At 46.6% G+C, this 2,500-nt stretch overlaps 1 protein-coding gene across 10 annotated transcripts in view; it reads left to right on the forward strand.

Moving 5' to 3' along the window:
* enc (R3H domain containing protein encore) overlaps positions 1–2,500 on the forward strand; it is a 172,800-nt gene that overhangs the window by 9,723 nt on the left and 160,577 nt on the right. For 2 of the 10 annotated variants that reach the window (XM_070130998.1, XM_070131003.1), the window contains exon 1: positions 1,142–1,283. The exons of 7 other annotated variants lie outside the window; for them this stretch is intronic. The gene's annotated coding sequence lies outside the window, so the exon portion shown is untranslated. Of the gene's footprint in view, positions 1–1,141; positions 1,284–2,500 lie in introns of those variants that run through there. One more of the 10 variants, XM_070130999.1, reaches the window with a different exon arrangement.

The following is a 2,500-nucleotide window of genomic DNA, read 5'->3' on the forward strand; positions in this document are numbered from 1 at the left end:
GTATACTACGAGTGAGTGAGAGTAGTAGTGAGAGTGAGTGAGGCAGAGTAAGAGTAGTCCTGAGAGTAAGTGAAGAAGACTGAGAGGGAGAGTATCAGTGAGTGATTGAGGCAGATTAAGAGTGAGAGTAGTAGTTAGATTGAGGCAGTGGGAGAGTGAGAGTAGCAGGGAGTACGAGTGAGGCAGAGTGAAAGTAAGAGAAATAGTGAGAGTGAGAGTGGCAGTGGACTGAGAATGAGAGTAGTGAGAGTGCGGCATATTGAGAATTAGAGTATTAGTGAGAGTGAGTGAGGCAGACTGAGAGTGAGATTAGGGGTGAGATTGAGGGAGGCAGAATGAGAGTGAGAGTAATAGTGAGAATGAGAGTAGCAGTGAGAGTGAGTGAGACAGACTGAGAGTGAGAGTAGCGGTGAGTGTGAGAGAGGCAGACTGAGAGAGAGTAATAGTAAGAGTAAGTGAGGCAGATTGAGAGTGAGAGTATTAGTGAGGGTAAGTGAGGGAGACTGAAAGCGAGAGTAGCGGTGAGAGTGAGGAGGCAAACCGAGAGTGAGAGTAGCAGTGGGTGTGAGTGAGGCAGAGTGAGAGTGAGAGTAGCAGTGAGAGGGAATAAGGTAAGCTTATTGCAGGGGAGGAAGTACAGATTAGAGCGAGATAGACTGAGGGCGAGAGCAGCAGTGAGAGCGAGAGAGGCAGAGAGGGAGACTTGGCGAGAGTGGGGTAGACAGTGAGAGTGAAAGTAAAGGTGAGAATGAGATGTGAGACTCCGAGTGAGCGAGAGTGAGTGAGTGAGAGCGAGTGAGTGTTTAGGGATCCAAACCCGGGATGCAGCACGGAGGAGGAGGAGGAGGAGGAGGTGAAGAGGAGGAGGAGGAGGAGGGGGAGGTGGAGGAGGAGGAGGAAGAGGGGAGGGGGAGGAGGAGGAGGTGAGGGAGGAGGAGGGAGGAAGAGGAGGATGGGGAGGAGGAGGAGGGAGGAGGGGATGGGGATGGGGAGGAGGGAGGAGGGGGAGGGGGAGGAGGAGGAGAGCCGGGAGGGGGCGTGGCGAGCGGCGTGGGGCTGGCCTGGCGCGGGCGATGCGTGCGCTGGTGGCCGGGGCCGAGCTGGGAGGGGGGGGAGGTGCGGGGGGCGGGTGCCACGGTGCCGCCGCCAGGATTAGGTCAGTGTCTCACTGGCAGTGTTGGTGATTAAACGTTTCACACCGGCGCCCGCCGCTCGGACTAAGTCGTAGCAGTCACCCTAATCTGGATCATACACACACTCGCCGCTGCAAGAGGAACGCTCAGGTATACTCAGTCGATAGCCCGCCCGTGGGTGGCCCAGGCGCTGGCCCTCCCTCCGGCGCCAGCACACGCAGACCAACGTTTTCCTGCCCAGTCGTCAGCCGATGCGCCCTCATTGATGCCGCTTTTTTTCACGGAATTTCTGCGATTATAAAAGAAGTAGCCGCGTCCTCGAGTCCGTCGCCGCCGCGGCTCGCGGTCCGGGGGAGGCTTTTGTCCGGCCGAACTCAGGTCAGCCGCGGAACACGGCCGCCGATGCCGCCTCACGGTGTACATATACGGCGATTGCGAACACGGTGCAGTGGCGAGCACGGGGCGGCGGGTGTCGTCGAGTTCGCCTCCAAGCTGATGCACGTTCCCCTTTTGTGAGGCCGTGGCTGATGAGTCCGTTGTTTGTGTTCACCGTCACTTCGGTCGTGTCTGAACGATCCTTTTGCAACGTCTCACAGGCATGTAATATTTGGAAGGACGATGCATTTAAGTTTATATATATATATATATATATATATATATATATATATATATATATATATGTACATATGTGTATATGTGTATATGTGTATATGTATATATGCATATATGCATATATACATATATACATATATACATATATACATATATACATATATATATATATATATATATATATATATATATATATACATATACATATACATATATGTATATATATATATATTTATATATGTATATATATATATATATACACATATATATATATATATATATATATATATATATATATATATATATTTATGTATGTATGAATGTACGTATATATGTATGTATGTATGTATATATATATATATATATATATATATATATATATATATATATATATATATTTATGTATGTATGAATGTACGTATATATGTATGTATGTATGTATATATATATATATATATATATATATATATATATATATATATATTTATATATATATATATATATATATATATATATATATATATATATATATATATATATAACGTTTGTATGTGTGTGTGTATATGTGCGTGCGTACGTGTGTGCTTGTGCGTGTGCGTTGGTGTGTATGTGCGTTAGTGCGTGCTTGCTTGTGTGTGTTCATATGCGTGTACGTGTGTGCGCGTGCGTTCATTCGTGCGTTCGTTCAGTTGGCATGCTCATTGCCCGCGGTCGCCGTTCCTGCGAGATTTTGTAACGTTGAGCTTCGTCTGTCC

The sequence above is a fragment of the Penaeus vannamei genome, chromosome 16 (assembly GCF_042767895.1).
Source record: "Penaeus vannamei isolate JL-2024 chromosome 16, ASM4276789v1, whole genome shotgun sequence".
NCBI classification, from domain to species: domain Eukaryota; kingdom Metazoa; phylum Arthropoda; class Malacostraca; order Decapoda; family Penaeidae; genus Penaeus; species Penaeus vannamei.